This window comes from Bos mutus, chromosome X (assembly GCF_027580195.1).
Source record: "Bos mutus isolate GX-2022 chromosome X, NWIPB_WYAK_1.1, whole genome shotgun sequence".
Taxonomy (NCBI): Eukaryota; Metazoa; Chordata; class Mammalia; order Artiodactyla; family Bovidae; genus Bos; species Bos mutus.
Window position 1 is genome coordinate 7,557,170 of NC_091646.1, and position 17,014 is coordinate 7,574,183.

Here is a 17,014-nt window from a genome sequence, read left to right on the forward strand (position 1 = left end):
GGAAGGCAAAGTCTTAACCACTGAACTACCATGGAAACCCCCATTTCTTTCTCTCTTTTGATAAAATTTACATCCAATAAAATGCACAAGTCTTAAATATACCACTCAGTGGGTTTATAAATGCATACACTATATTACTTAAATCCCTACTAGTTCTCAAAAGTTTTCTTTTTTTGCATTCTAAGTTTTCATTGAAGTATAATAATCATATAGAAAAGTGCACACATCTTTAAGTATAGGCTGATGAATTTTCACAAACTGAACGCATGAATGTAACCAATACCCAGAAGTCCCGCTCTTGTATGCCTCTCTAGTTACCATTCTGATGCCTGCTTCTTTTAATTCTCTGTTTCTTTAATATGGGCAACAAGGCAGTCGTAGAAAATACTTTAGTGAAGCAGCGTTTTCAGTTATTACTCCTCACCCCATTCCTCTTCCTTTCATATGTGGGATATGAGCCAAAGAGTTTGCATCACTGAGAACTATTCCTTCTTTCCAATGATCACAAGATGTTTTTAAAATGAATATTAACTTGTTAGGATGAGTTTTCTCCCAAAGGTCTCCTTCCTGAAATAAACAAAGACTCAATGATTTCTCCCATGTGTTCCCCTTTGCACAACAATGAGCAGAAAGGCTTGCTTGTGTGTAAAGGCATGAAGAGGCTCCAGATGCGGCTTAAGCCTAACTATTATCCAACTCCCAACTCTCACCCCCTAAACATACATACAAATAGAAAGCCGAGGATAAAACTTCAACAAATGGCTTTAAGTCATTTGCTGTACCAAACCATGTTTGCAAGTTAAAAAGTATTACACAAGAGCATTGAGCAACTGTCCATCTGTCTGCTGGTGGGGGCTCTCTGGTGTTGGCCTGAAAGAGGGAGCCCCTTTCTTTGAAAGAAAAGAGTTAAGAAAGCTTCTGCCACCATCTTGGTCCCCAGGGTCAATGGTCATAGTCTGCTCTAGGAAATAGTATTTCCTGTACCGTTTATACTTTGGATAAGCCTCACACTCCCATTTCCTTCATACTATAGCATGTTCAAATGGCAACACAGGATTAACAACAGGGAGGGCGAGAGAAAGGATCCCAGAAATCTCACATCTGCCTTAAGGCATAAGAGCCAGCACTTCAGTCTTGTTACTCACCACAGCACCCCCCAGAAACATTTTACCTCACTATCTTTTTCTCAGCAGAGACACTAAAAGGAGGGGTCCAATTCAAATTTACCTCACCAGTCACCTCCACTTACTTCCATAAGGCTTTGGCTCTGCCACACAGGCCCCATATATTCCCGCTTGGCTGTCTTCCTGCCTGTTAAACATACTGTAATTTGGAAGTATCTCCAGAAGAACACTCTGCACTCATGTTTCTACCTCATAGCAACCATATCACTAAGGACCTAGAAGTTTCTCAGTCAGCCCATGTTTTATGACACACATAGCTGGGATTACGTTCTGGCACTTCTCAGACTGGAATAGCCTGGAATGCATCCTTAGCAGCACAAATCAACCCAGGGGAAGGTCACCTCAAATGGCTTGTTCGTCTGGCAAGACCTCCACAACATTAGCTCTTGCCAACTGCCCTGAGGGCTTAAACCCATCCACATGGGCAGAAAGCCTAACACAGCCCCATGGACAAAATGGAGAGAGAAGTGTGGTAGAAAAAGCAGAGGGACTTCCCCTGGTGGTCCAGTGGTTAATACTCTGTGTTTCCACTGCAAGGGGGCACGGGTTTTATCCCTGGTCGAGGAACTAAGATCCTGCAAGCTGCACAGTGCGGCCAAAAACAAAACAAAATAATACAAAAAACAAACAAAAAAAGGAGGTAATAGAATTTAGGAAGATGAAAGGAGAGATCTTGCTGCTAAAGGGCAAAAGTAGGCTGGCTCCTGGGCCTAACTCTGCCTCTGTCCTATTTGTGTTCCGTTTGTTTGCGATCTCTTATCAGATTCTACAGCTTGAATGTTGCCCCGGTGCCCAGCATTTAGATGCAGTGAGTCACAGTTCTCAAGGTGGAGATAATCAAGGCTGGATTTTCCCTAATCCCTCTGAAAAAAACACGAATGCAGCAGAGCTAACCAACAATTATCAAGGACATAAAAGGGAAAAAGAGAAATCAGGCAAATGGTAGAGAAGGGGATGTAAAGAAAGCTGCTCTGGCTAAAGGCAGGAGTTGCTCGTCCTTCTATTTCTAACACTTTTTTTTTTTTTTAAAGAATTTTCTTTTGATATCAACTATTGTTAAATTCCATGATTCAAATGCCACTGACAGTCCACAGGATTGTAAAAATTGAAGCTTGATTCTTTCTATAGCCTCTTCAGACATACACTAATGCAACAGAGCTGACATCTAACACATAGGAGGGGAAAGGAGGAAAGAGAGAAAAGGCGGATGGCAATTCAGAGAGAGGGTCTGTTTAAAGGGCAGTTTTGGTTGGATTCTGGTCTTTCTCCTCCTCCTATTTGAAGGCATTGCAGCATCCTATAATAATCTTTGGATTTTTATGGTTATGACACTTGTAACGCTAAAGGCAGGCTGAGGATCCCCCCAAACCAATGTAAAGACACACAGCAGAGGTGATGATACAACATCCAGAAAGGAAAATGGAATCAATGAAAGAGTGGGGGTAAGTGTACGAAGATGGATGTTAGGAGAGAAGTACAGACTGAGGGGCAGGGGCTAGCTCTCCTGCTCCTAATTCTCCTATCCCATTATTATTATTATTATATTTAAAACCAGGGTCTTACCTGATAGCTCAGTTGGTAAAGAATCCACCTGCAATGCAGGAGACCCTAGGTCAGGAAGATCCACTGGAGAAGGATAGGCTACCCACTCCAGTATTCTTGGGCTTCCCTTGTAGCTCAGTTGCTAAAGAATCTGCCTGCAATGTGGGAGACCTGGGTTCGATTCCTGGGTTGGGAAAGATCCCCTGGAGAAGGGAAAGGCTACCCACTCCAGTATTCTGGCCTGGAGAATTCCATGGACTATACAGTCCATGGGGTTGCAAAGAATCAGACATGACTGAAACCAATAATACTAAATTTAGTTTTAAAAATCAAACTGGAGATTTAACATATCTTTCTCAATTATTGGCAAAGCAAATAGAAACCAAAGACACAGAAATGGAAAGATTATAATAATAACATTTGGATTCAAGAGATTATCCCATTATTTTAAAGCATTTCACCCATTCATTACCTCTGGTTAGATCTCCTCCTTAGGCTGGTGAATCACAGTCTTCAAGGTGGGAAAGTTGAGACTGACTCTCTTAAAACCTCTCAAAAGACATTAACACAAAATAAATGATCAACAAACATGGATGGTAAAGAAAAAAAGTGGAAGAAAGATGGAAGTTAGGAGAGAGGAGATGGCTAAGAAGGGAGATTTTGCTGGTTCCTGATCCACCTCCAATATCTATCCTATTGCTTATTTCTCGAAAAAGTTTCTAGAGTCTATTGTCATGTAAAACCATAGTTGAGAACTGGGGCTTAAGGCTACCCACAGCTTCAGTGAAATAACTAATGCAACAAAAGTGACCAGCAAACATACATTAAGGAGGCAGGAAAAAAGAAAGAGGAGTGGTGGGAACCGATAGTGTGTTAATAAAAGATGGATTCTGGCTAAAAAGTAAGAGGTGCCAGGCTACTGGTTTTCTCTGCTATCTGAATTTAAGACACTGCATTTTCCTAGAATATGTAGCTAGATTTTAGTTGTTGAGCTGGTCATAACCCCTCATGGTGTTTATACTGAGGCTGTGTATCCCTGAAAGCCATGTAAAGACACTGAAACAAAACGAAAACAAACCATGCAGGGTATATAAAACAGGGGAAAAAAATGATGGTGGCAAGGAGTATTCTGGTATGATAGGGGAAGTTAGGAGAAATGTTCTGATTCAGGGGAGTAGCTGGCTGGCTCCTGATTCACTTTCTTGACCTTTGTGATTATTTTAAGACATCTTATTCATCCATACATAGAGACCATGAGATGGGACTATGTCTGTCTAAAACTCTAAGCAGACCGTAATGCAACAGAAATGACCTTCAACCATCTGGATGATAAAGGGGAAAATAAAAGATGAAAGGCAGTTCCAGAAATTTCAAGTTGAGGTTCATGTTCTAGCTATGTGCTAGGTTTCCACGGAAGGACCGCCTTCCTGTGCTCAGTTGCTCAGTCATGTCCTTCCATCTGTATTCAATTTGTTAATGCAGATACTGTTTCCTTCACAAATTGCTATAGTCTATTTTTTTATGATTATTTAAGAATTTTAATTGAAGTATACTTAATTTACAGTGTTGTGTTAATTTCTTCTGTACAGCAAAGTGACTCACCTATGTATGTGTATATATATTGGAGAAAGCAATGGCACCCCACTCCACTACTCTTGCCTGGAATATTCCATGGGTGGAGGAGCCTGGAAGGCTACAGTCCATGGGGTTGCAAAGAGTTGGACACAACTGAGTGACTTCACTTTCACTTTCATATATATATATATATATATACACACATACTTTTTCCTATTCTTTTCCATTATAGTTTAGCATAAGATAGTGAACATAGTTCCCTGTGCTAAAAGGTAGGACCTTGTTTTTTATCCATTCTATATATAATAGTTTGCATCTGCTGTTCCCATACTCCCAATTCATCCCTTCCCCCTATCAGCCAGCAACCACAAGTCTGTCCTCTAGTACATTCTATTGTTGTGAGAGTCCAGTCTATGAGGATTGTAAACAGAGGCCTGATTTTCCTGATAGGCTCATCAATGACACGGATGGGGGAGAGGCGACAACAAAACATTTAGCGAGCATGAGAATATCTGTTAAAATGGTGTAAAAGGCATAAACTGAGAATCACAGTTATTTTAGGACCGAGGATCTAGATCCATGGCTGGAGGTGTCTGGTTCCAGGAACTCTTTTTGTAATAATTTTCATTTTGCAAGACACCCACAGCAGTCAAAGTGGTAAAGTTAAAGTTGTGAATCCTTGAAACCAACCTAAAGGCAATAACACAGACAAAAGGCCAAACAATAGCCAGAGTGTCTGAGAAGGGCAATAAAATGATGGTGATAGAGGGGGACATAGTGGCAGGATGGTGGAAGTTAGAAATGGTCTGACCACACTGATGAACCTATTTGCAGGGCAGGAATAAAGATGCAGAAGTAGAGAATGGACATGTGGAAACAGAGGGTAAGGACAGGGTGAGACAAATTGAGAGAGTAGCTTTGACATCGGAGAAGGCAATGGCACCCCACTCCAGTACACTTGCCTGGAAAATCCCATGGACGGAGGAGCCTGGTGGGTTGCAGTCCATGGGGTCGCTGAGGGTCGGACACTTACTGAGCAACTTCACTTTCACTTTTCACTTTCATGCATTGGAGAAGGAAATGGCAACCCACTCCAGTGTTCTTGCCTGGAGAATCCCAGGGATGGGGGAGCCTGGTGGGCTGCCGTCTATGGAGTCACACAGAATCGGACACGACTGAAGCAACTTAGCAGCAGCAGCAGCAGCAGCTTTGACATATATACACTACCACGTGTAAGATAGACAGTGGGAAGTTGCCGTATATCACAGGGAGCTCAGCCGGTGCTCTGTGATGACCTAGAGGGGTGGGGTGTGGGTGGTGGGAGACTCAAGAGGGAGGGAATATATGTATACTTATGGCTGATTTACGTTGACATACAGCAGAAACCAACACAACATCCTCCAATTAAAAAAAATTTCCTCATAGATTAGATTCTGCCAAAGTGGGGGTGGGGGGCAGAAACTAGTCTGACTGCCATATATTCAGTAGAAGGGGAAAAAACGATAAAGGGGAGAGAGTGATAGGATGGGTGGTATTAGAAGTCAGTGCTTCCCGGTCTTTTTTTTTTTTTTTTTACCTTTTGGTGATCTTCAGTTGATGTTTTTCACCCAAACTCTATACTTTGGGGAATTTTCATTTCCTGACCTCCATGCTGCTGCTGCTGCTAAGTCATTTCAGTTGTGTATGACTCTGTGCGACCCCATAGACGGCAGCCCACCAGGCTCCCCCGTCCCTGGGATTCTCCAGGCAAGAACACTGGAGTGGGTTGCCATTTCCTTCTCCCATGCACGAAAGTGAAAAGTGAAAGTGAAGTCGCTCAGTCATGCCCGACTCTTAGGGACCCCATGGACTGCAGCCTACCAGGCTCCTCCATCCATGGGATTTTCCAGGCAAGAGTACTGGAGTGGGGTGCCATTGCCTTCTCCTCTTGAAACCTTATTAAAAAACTGATTGTAACAGGTTTAGCCATCCAGCACCAATCTCTAACAGTTGCTTTGTTGCTCAGTCGTGTCCAGCTCTTTGTGACCCCATGGACTGTAGCCCACCAGGCTCCTCTGTCCATGGGATTTTCCAGGCAAGAATACTGGAGTGGGTTGCCATGCCCTCCTCCAGGGGATCTTCCAGACCCAGGAGTTGAATCTCTGTTTCCTGCATTGTGGGAGTAAGGAGTGTGAAAATGGATATTGAATGGGCACCTCTGGCTGAATGATTAGTTTCCTGGCCAGTTTTTTTTCTCTCACTTTGTGATCTACAAGAGGGACTTTGCCATTCTGTTTGTTCTTTTAAGAATTGAAGTCTCTGTCTGGCCTCCCTGAAGCTTTTGTCAAATTGCACACAGATTTTATCACCCAGAAGCCGTTAGGTAAAAATGGAAAAAAAAAGAAGAAACAGGGGTAATATGTAGAGACAGATATTTTAGGAGAGCGCTTCAGGCTAAAAGGAGATGTTTTATGCCTCCTAATACCCCACATCCAGTATTTGGGGATGGTCACCCATAATCAGCTATGTTGGGAAATTAGAATCCCTAGTTGCCTGATGCTTCTGTAAAAATCAAATGAAGGAGTTAGGCTTTCAACACTCAAACCCAAAAAGTAAAAGAGGAAAAAGACGGGATTGCAAGGGTTAGGGAGTAATAAAGTAAAGTATGCATCCTACTAGCTGTCAAATTATTCTTACAGCCAGCTACCTAAGACTCCACTCCTGAGCTTCTTATTCATTGATCTTTATCATGTGACCTTTTCCAGAAAGTTCCATCCTCACTCCTCCCTGACAGAAACACCAATGGGTAAGACAGTTTTCTCAGTCAGCCATGTCTGAGCAGTTTCATGAGGCCTCCCCATACATGCTAACTACCGCTACTCAGGCTTCTTCCAGCACCACAGGCCCAGCTTCCTGTTTATCCTGCATTTCCGACCCTGTCCCCTGAGTCCTGCTGTGAGCAGAAGTAATGCAGTGACCAGATAGCAATACATGTAAATACAGGTGGAGTTTTTTTATTCTCACAAAATCCGTGTCTTTAGAAAAAGTGTTTGATTACCAATCTAAATACGTGATAAGTAAGTTTACAAGTTTTTACTTTTTAACTCATACCTTTAGTTCAGAACAAAATTAACATTTAAAGTTCTTTAAGCCTTTTTAGTTTGTTTTCACATTTGTTTCAGGCTTTAAGTGCTTGTCCCAAGTATGTCTTCCAATAGCAACTGCTTATAAAAGGGCAGAAAATGTGTATTTTCTTATTTAATACATGCATTTAAATGTCAGTTCAGTTCAGTTGCTCAGTTGTGTCTGACTCTTTGTGACCCCATGGACTGTAGCATGCCAGGCTTCTGACTTCAAATGCAATTTCTATACCGTGAATTCTCTTTTCCTCACTGAACTTTACCTGCTATTAAACACTATATATCTTATAATATATTTTTACCAAAGACAAAATGTATTCCAATAGATTTCTTTGATATTTTTGTGGAAAAGGATAACTCATTTTTTTTTCTTTTAGAATGTTCAAGTCAAATTCATGCTGAATGAGATATCAATGAATTTCCAACTAGAACCTTTCTTAGAACTGTAGAACGTAGAACCCCTTTTTCTGTCTACCCACTAAATTAACTTCCTTACTCCAAGTGCATCTTAAAAAGAATGTGCCCCGAATAAAAATTGTTATCTTCCCTTAAAATCTCTTCCTCTTCCTGTATCCTTTCTTTCAATTAGTGGCATTTTAGGCCAATTGGGTCACTGGGTATGGGGCCCAACCACCTGGTTTTTTTTTTTTTTTAAATAAACTCAACAGATGAATGAAGCACAAGTGAGCTTAAGAGCCACTGGCCTAGATCATTGTCTTGGCTTCCTAGCTGGTGCTCCAGTTCTTTACTTTCCCAGTTTATCTTCCTAAATAAATTTATCTTCCTAAAACACCCATTAGAGCATAATAGTCCTTTCCCCAAATCACTGCAATGACTCCCTACTTTCTACAGACATATTAACAGCTGAATATCCTGACTTGACCTTCAGGGATTTCCATTAGCTGTTATCTTTAGTTCTCTTGGCCTTATCCACACCTTTTCCTTCAATAGGCCTCATGCTCTCACAGTCAAGCCACATCACACCCTTCTAAGCCTTTTTATTTTTGTTTCCTTTGTCTACAAAGGCCCTCACTTCATCCTTTAGAGCTCTGGGTATCTATTGAAGTTTCACTCGTCAAGCACCATTTCAGTTAGTAAATAATGATGAAGAAACATCTTAAAGTTGCCTCTGTATTCGCTACCAGTTAGTGAGGCCAGTTGTGCCCCTCTTTTGCTAGTATTCCATAGGCTCTTGCACATCCTAACTGCTTATGGGCTCTTGTCCTCCCTTCACTGTTGCATGTCTTCCTGGGCTTTCCATGTAATACATTTATGTATAAACTCCACAATCTTATTGCTAAGTGACTGCAAGATTCCAAATCCCTTGCTGTACTAAGAGGAATTTCTGTTGAGCCCATTTTATTATTTCATAGGGATTTTAATGACTAGATGTGATGATCAGATACTCAAAGATCTTTCTGTGTCTAGACTAGATATCAAATTCTAGTGCTCCTTGAATTTTACCAATTCTGTTTGGTTGAAATTGTATTTTCTTTTCTTGTTTTTTGCTCACTGCCATGGTGGTCTCCTTTCCTTTGGTTGTTCCAGTAAATTACGTGCAGAGGGAGAGATGAAAGGAGATGAGAGAAGGTAAAGAATGGTTGGAGGCAATCCTGCTCGCGGGTAGGGCAAGTTGAAACTCGACTTTCTCACTTCCTATGTTATAAGTAACTGTACACTTGACTATTTGCCTCTGTGCAACAAAGGCAAGGTTTGTTGGAAATATGAATATCATCTTCAGAAGTTAGATTTGTAGGTTTTGCTGTATTTCATCAGTTGCATTGCTTCTCAATCACATCACGTCCTTATGAGCCAGTGCACTGTTGCCCACACCTGAATCCAACAGTATAAAACCAACCATGACCTCTGTGCCTAATTCAGGGCTTGTAAGCTATTGGTACAGAGAAGGCAATGGCACCCCACTCCAGTGCTCTTGTCTGGAGAATCCCATGGACGGAGGAGCCTGGTGGGCTGCAGTCCATGGGGTCACACAGAGTCAGATAGGACTGAGCGACTTCACTTTCGCTTTTCACTTTCATGCATTGGAGAAGGAAATGGCAACCCACTCCAGTGTTCTTGCCTGGAGAATCCCTGGGATGGTGGAGCCTGGTGGGCTGCCGTCTATGGGGTTTCACAGAGTCAGACATGACTGAAGTGACTTAGCAGCAGCAGCAGCAGCAGTAGAAACTATTGGTATGTTTGATTAATTCTCCAAGGTCATCTTTTACAAAGACATTACTTCCACAACTGATATCCAAACACAGAGTGTCCCTGATTTGAGAATAGCCAGACAACTCAGTCTTCCAAAGATTCAAATGACTCTGGTATTATCCTGTCTCCCTTGATTTATTCATGTAATACTGCAACTCACTTTCCTTCTGGTAGTGTAGATAATTAGGATTTGGAAATATATATATTCAAGGCTTACTTTTAGAGTACCTCATTTTAAGATATTACGTGAAGATTTCCTTTATGCAATGTTATTGTTAGGGCACATTTTGTGCAGAGAGGAAAACAGAGACAAGATAAATTGGGTGACTTTCATTGAGTTGATGGTAGATTATGGGTGAGAAATGAGAAAGGTGGCTTGCCTATAGGAAAGATAAAAGCAGTAGAATGAAGGGTGGAAGGCTGCCAAGGACAAGCATCTATCTCACAATTTGGATGAAGGCTGGCTGTGCCTTTAGTGCCATCTGAATTGTTCATCTGGGTGATGCTTTGATAGGGAAATGAATACTTGTGGTGATTCAAGTTATCAGATTGCTAATGAGAGACACAAGTCTTTTTCTAGAAGCAGACACATCCTCCTGAGAGGGTGTAATGTATGGAGTTAAAGATTACACCACATAAATTAGCACTTGATTACAGGTTGCTTGTATTGTTCACTCCCTGTTTTATTCTCTAATCCAATCAACAAACATACTTTGAAATCTAAGTGCTATCTGTTGGTACAATGGTGAGCCATATCAAAATTAGTCCCTATCCTCACAACGCTTTAGTCCAGTGGGAGTTATTTGTATACAAATAATTATGAGTTGACATAAGTGCAATTAGTGGGAAAAATAGCCACTGATCTCTCTCTCTCTTTTTAAATAGGGTTATCCAAAATGTTCACTTGGTTTTTTTTTCTTCTGCAAGTATGTGTAGACTGGTGCTGGTCTGATGTTTGTTACCAGTCTGCGATGATAGAAGGAAAGAAATTGAGTGTAAGCCTTTATAACAATTTGCCAGGGTAATATGGCTGTTGAATCTAATACTAAATAATTGTGCATTATTTTACATGTCTTGTTTATTTTATGTTTTTTAGCCATTTATTTTTGTTGTGCTTTTATTGTGTGAGTATTTGGGGGGAAATCTGGCCTTTCTTTATGGATAGTTTGAGAAATACTGTTTTAGAGGATATGATGTGGGGGGCCTGGGGGAGAAAATAGAATTCTTTCAATGTATCTTGCTAGAACATTGAGTAGGAAGTGATCTTTCCTTGTTAATTTCAGGGGGAGGAAGGGATGACTATAATGGAGGTGTTTTTGGACAGGGGAAATGAGAGTTTCAAAGTTGGCTACTTCAAGCTGACAACTGCCTGTGCCTTTCTAAACGCACAGTAGGACATTGGACCCCTGCCCAGTCCTGGTTCCTCATTCCCTTGATACTCTGCTGCGTCCTGTCTCCATTTGGAGAAGAACATCAATCCTGCACCACCAGAGCACTTGTGTACCCAGGGTAGGTGACCGGGCTCCTGGCACTGAGGACCGGAGGGAGCTCAAGCCCACCTCCCTTGCCTGCAAGGCCAGGCTCCAGCCGAGTGAGCTCTGTGTTTACATGCCATCTGCTGAGGTGTCAGTGATCACAACACGTGACTTTGAATATTTGAATTTTTTATTTAGAACATTAAAAATGGAAGAACAAAAGAAGGGAAAGAGTAGAGAACAGAACAAGAAGGCCTGGGAGGGGAAGGGAGCAGAAGGGAACAGTTGTTACTGGCAAGCAAAACAGCATGACTCAGTCTCATTCAAAATTGTTTTCCCTTTAAACCAAGTGGGCCCCTCTCTGTTTCAGCTACATCCCAAGATCTGGTAAGCTGCAGAGTTCACTTGTTTGAGCTTAGGTTACTCCTGGATTCCTCTTTGGGGTTCAATTTTTTGAATAATGCTTATGCCTTAGTAAAATTTTAGACAAATTAGATACAGTCTAGTAATCCCCACCATTATTTCCTGGCAGACTAATCATATGAATGGGGCAGATGGGGAAGGAAAGAGAGAAGAGAGAGCAAGAGAAAGGAGGGGGATGAGAAAGCAGGGGAGAGGACTGTGTGTGTGTGAGAGAGAGAGGGAAAGAGAAGAGGGCAGAGGAGGGGAGGGAGGGAGAGGGAGAATGAATAAGAAATGAATGTGTCAGGGGGCACTGATAGAGATGCTGTCCTTGTTTTTTTTCAGCCTTTTTCTTTCTGATTACTTCACCCTCATAAATTTATAGTTTATACATCATTCATATACATGTATGTCTTTGCAAATGTTCTTTTGTGACCTTCGTGAGGCTGTCCTTCTGTCTCACTGAGATGCTTGAATGGGTAAAATGAGAAGAGCAAGGTGCTCTTGGTAAAGAGTCTGACCAATGTGGATTGGAAATCTAGCTTGGTAATGGATTTGCTGGGAGACTCTGGACAAATCATGTGTCTTTTCAGAGGCCATTTCCCAGTCTCTGAAAAGCTTGGGGACGTGAGTAGGTAAGAAGGCTGTTCTCACTGGAGAGATTAAAGAGAAAGTCTACATAAAACAGGTAGCACAGCAGGGTGGCATCTCAGATAGTTTCCTTTCCCCTTTCTCCCCTGGCACAATGGCTAACTTGATCTCCGGCTCCCACGGCCCCTTACCACTTGCAACTGACACTGCATTACTTGCTCCTGTATGGCCCCCAACTGTCCCCAACCCTGAGATCAGTCTCAGCCTAGGCAAGGAAACTGTCGTGTCTTCTAAGGTTGAGTTAACTGGTGCAGGACTCAATGAGTCCTACTATGGCTCAGTCTCACAGGGGCACCTCAGATGCTTGGAGATTTTTGTTTTATTTTGGGGGCTGGGTATTGAATATCTGTTGTTGGACCATCTCAACCCAGATCCAGTTTGTGTGGTGTGTGTGTGTGTGTGTGTGTGTGAACTGTTAGACAGCTTTGATGGATCCTTCAGAGCTGCAGCTCTGTTTAGATTGTAGCTAAGGGCACTCAACACCTCTTTTGGCTTTTGCCCACTTGGACTGACTTGAAGTCTGCCTGGTGACTTGATATTCCAAGGCTAATGATGTACTGGTTGTGCTCCCCCACTTACACTATCAGGGTCTACCCAGCTGCTGTGCCTAAACTCCTGGCTTTCCCTGGTCCAAACAGACCCTTTAGGAGGGAAGAAATGAGGAGCTGGAAGTCACCTTGGCATGTTTTTCAAATTTTAGTCTCTAATATACCACCTTTGGGGGCTTCCCTGGTGGCTCAGTTGGTAAAGAATCTGCCTGCAATGCAGAAGACCTGGGTTCAATCCCTGGGTCAGGAAGATCCTCTGGAGAAGGAAATGGGAACTCACCCAAGTAATCTTGCTTGTGAAATCCCATGGACAAAGAAGCCTGGTGGGCTACAGTCCAGGGGGTCGCAAAGAATCAGACATGACTTAGCGACTAAACCACCATATCACCTTTACAGTTTTTTCCCATATAAGTGGATCATCTGAACTATTATTTACCTCATATATTTTCCTTATGTTGACTAAGTTTTTTAACCTAAATACCTAATTTAGCTTCACACAATTGACAGGAGACTGAATCTTTTTCTAATACACACTTAATATAGATGCAAAACCAATCAGTCTAAGACGTTTGCTATATACTACCTAAAATCGTCGCATGTACAAATATACTTTGGAGAACCTTGATGTGGTCTATTTGTTCATTTTATAGATGAACCAGGTTCAAAGAGGTTTCATTGTCACAGGCTAGTCAGATCAGTTCTTGGGACTCAAACCTTCCTCCGAGCTCCTGGTCTAGTGCTTTCCGCCCCACCCCCATTATGCCTAGGTTAGTCTAGGGTTCTGCATACTATTATTGATATATATGAAACAAATCACAATACTCAACATGCCTGGGAATGCAGTGGAAAGGATCCTGATCCAGGACCTTGCCATGAAAGAAAGAGACGTTGCTTGACTGACAAATTGTATACATGCTGGTTACCTCTGGTACTAAAGTAGAGAAACATTTCCACCATAAGAAGAGTTCTGGAAGAGGAAATAACAATCAGATGAACTTACTTGCAAAGCAGAAATAGAGACATAGATATAGAGAACAAACATGTGGACACCAAGAGGGGAAGGGAGGGCAGGATGAATTGGAAGATTGAGATTGACATATATACACTACTATGTATAAAATTGGGCTTCCCTGGTGGCTCAGATGGTAAAGAATCTGCCTGCAGTGCAGGAGACCCAGGTTCGACCCCTGGGTCGGGAAGATCCCCTGGAGAAGGAAATGGCAAACCACTCCAGTATCTTTGTCTGGAAAATCCCATGGACAGAGAAGCCTGGCGGGCTGCAGTCCATGGAATCGCAAAGCATCAGGCATGACTGAGTGACTAACACTTTCAATTCTACTTTCATGTATAAAATAGGGGCTCCCCTGGTGGCTCAGATGGTAAAGAATCTGCCTGTAATGCGGGAAACCCAGGTTCAATCCTTTAGGTCAGGAAGATCCCCTGGAGAAGGGAGCCAGTATTCTTGCCTGGAGAATTCCATGGACAGAGGAGCCTGGCAGATAACAGTCCATGGGGTTGCAATGGGTCAGATGTGACTGTGTGACTAACACTTTCACATTCATGTATAAAATAGACCACTAAGGAGAACCTACTGTATACCACAGGGAACTCTATGCTCTGAGGTGACCTAAATTGGAAGGAAATTTAAAAAAGAGGAGATACATGTTTATGTATAATTGATTCACTTTGCTGTATAGCAGAAACTAACACAACATTGTAGAGCAACCATACTCCATTAAAATTTTTTTTAAAAAAGAAATGATACCACCAACTGATACAGAATTTGTAAGAGACTTACTCGTTTGTTATTGGCATGTCCACTTCTGCCCTGACCAGATCACGTCTCTGGCCAATGCTCCGAAATCTTTTGTTTCTTCCAAGGATTTCAACAAGTTAGTTTTTGCATCCTGTTGTTCATTCTGAAATGTACACCTTGACCTGTGACCTTGACCTTGACTTGAAGCAATCACAGAATATCCAAGTCTTCTCATTTTAGGATTGCTACCAGGAAAGGTCCATGTAAAAGCACATGGAAGTCTTTGCCAGATAGATAGGACCTGGTAGCAAAGGGGATGTTTGGAGCTCTGGAGCAGGTGGTTCCAGAAAGCTTAGGCAGGCAGTGTGAGTGTTTTTGACTTTGCATTTGTAGAAGAAGGCAGTGCTTCTGAATAGTTGTTGCTCCAAGATTCAGACAAGAACCTGTTCCCTTGTGTGTGTCCTCAACTTTTGTTCAGCTGGCTCATCTTGAAAGGAAACACCTTCTTAGCTCCACTTACCCGTTTTTGATTATCTAAATGATGTCTAAATTGCTATGGTTTGCTGTGTGTTTATATGTATATGTGTCTTTGGGGTATTTTTATCTGCTTAAAAAATCTGGTAACCACAGAAGAGATAATGCATCTCATATTTTATCAGAGATGAGTAACAATTCCTATCTGTATTGACCATATGAAATTTGATATAGAGAACAGGAGCTTATGGAAACACATGGCTCGGTGTAAATGGAAAGAAGGTCACTAGAGGAAGAGAAGGAGTGGCTGCTGAAAGTATAGCAAACAAATTCACGTTTTCATCATCCAGACTGACATGACACTATATATTCCATTCTTTCTGAGGAAATGGACTTTGCGTATTCCTATAGTAGGCATCCTTCCATGGTTGCACAATTTTGAGATCTGTGGTAGGCACCCAGCTGACCATTCTTCTCCCCAGCCTTGTCCTAATGATTCTCTCTTGCTGTTCTGTCACTCCATACTCTTTCCCTTCCATCAGGTCTGGTTCTCCAAATGGAAACCAAAGTGCTCAAGGATTGTCAGTAGGATTAGGGAGGCCCAGTTAGAAATCCAGGATGGGCAAGGTCTTTAGAGATCATCTGGTCACCTTCTGCCAACTGAGACAGTCATTGATGTGCTTGGTTCAGGCTCAGATCTTTTAACACAGAAACTGCCTCCAGGCCTTGAGTTGGCCAACAGCCTCCAGCTTCAGGTGCCTTCAGGATTTTCCTCAGTTCTCAAGCAAGAGGTGTGTGCTTCCCAGACATCTGCCAGCCAATGGCTGAGCAAGGTTGGGGTACGATGGCTTGCCATTTAGGGGCAGCATGGGGGAGCTCCCTGTTGTGCTATCCCATGGTCTGAAGATTTTTTTTATGAAACTTCCTTCCTTCACTGGTATCAGACCTGTGTTGTGTTCTTCTCTTTTATTTTTCACATGTATTATTCCCAATAAATTGTCTTGTACCTCCACTTATATGTTGGTATCTGCTTCCAAAGGACCCAACCAATACATCAGTGAACTCCCCACTCCCATCTGAGTTTTATAGCATGGAAACCGAGGTCGTCAAAGGTGAAGTGACCTACTTAAGGTCCCATAGCTAGCTAGTAGCCAAGTGCTCTTCCCCAAACTTCAGTCATCCATGTAGCGCCACAACTGCATACACCCTCAACAGATTTTGCTGTATGTGTTTATAGCAACATGCTATTGTTTACTTGATACATTTGACAGATAAAAATTTATTTCCTTTGTTGTTAACTCTCTAACCCTGTACGAAGTAACACCATCCATAAAATTTGGATTTTGATGTGCTAGTTTTATGGTTTTCTAACGCATAGTAAATAAACACATTTACCATTATAATAAAAAAAGTTTGTGTGTGCAATATCTAAAGTCATCTCATGTACCATCAGTGATGAGTGAACCCTAGGCAGAAGAGAGGAGAAAGGGGGAGGGAAGAAGAAAGAAAGAGAGGAAGGAAGGAAGGAGAGAAATCAAAATACTTATGGGTGGGGAAGCAATGGTAAAATCCATCAGTAAGTGCCTCAGGTACCTTCCTGTAACTTCCATGTTTCCTGCCAAGCCCTGGTCTAACCCTCAGTGAGTCAACAAACATCCTTTACTTATCAGTTACCTAAAAACAAATTGGATGTACTCAGATGTAAATTAAGAATCAACATTTCTCCTCCCAAAAGAATCAATCCGTTTATCCCTACAATGGACTGAAGTGCTCCACTTTGAGCAATTTATTGGAGAAGATGCATACAACATTTCAAAGCAGTAGCTCTAATCGTCATCTTACAAAGTGTTTGAGTGCACATACTTCTTAAGAAGAAGGTTTAAGTAACATTTTCTTACCCATTAAAAAAAGTCATTATTAAAACAAAATAAGATATTTTTCTTTAAGAAATCTAAGAATATAATTACAATAATTTCTCACCTTTGTTTCTGTTCTTTTGGTTTAAGAGCTCTGTAATGATTCTCTTGTGCTAATGAAATAAATTTGGGGCTAGAACTCATATTATGTAATAATTTAA

General features: G+C 41.8%; 1 protein-coding gene across 2 annotated transcripts in view; it reads right to left on the bottom strand.

Annotated features, from left to right (window-relative positions):
- GRIA3 (glutamate ionotropic receptor AMPA type subunit 3) overlaps positions 1–17,014 on the bottom strand; it is a 307,649-nt gene that overhangs the window by 101,867 nt on the left and 188,768 nt on the right. The window lies entirely within an intron of this gene.